Source organism: Etheostoma spectabile, chromosome 1 (genome assembly GCF_008692095.1).
Source record: "Etheostoma spectabile isolate EspeVRDwgs_2016 chromosome 1, UIUC_Espe_1.0, whole genome shotgun sequence".
Taxonomy (NCBI): Eukaryota; Metazoa; Chordata; class Actinopteri; order Perciformes; family Percidae; genus Etheostoma; species Etheostoma spectabile.
Window position 1 is genome coordinate 3,086,297 of NC_045733.1, and position 342 is coordinate 3,086,638.

Here is a 342-nt window from a genome sequence, read left to right on the forward strand (position 1 = left end):
AATATATTGCCCAGCTAAAGTCTCAACTAAGGTTGGGCATCGTTTGGATTTTAATAATTCTGATTTCAATTCCGATTCTTCTTTCGATTCCAGTTCTTATTGATTCTTGAGTCTGATTCTTTGAGGAGTTGAGTTGAAACGGGTCACATGCCTATTTTCACAAAGAAGAGGAAAGTTTTATTTTGATTCAATGGTGGTTTGCAGTTTTACAGGGCTTTTTTAAATGTAAAATAAAGCCATACTAGAGCGCCGTTAATTTCAATATTCTATCCGTCCCTGTCAAGTTACCAACAGTGAGATTGACTACCGTACCCCAAAGAAATTGTCACTTTCTACTGGAAA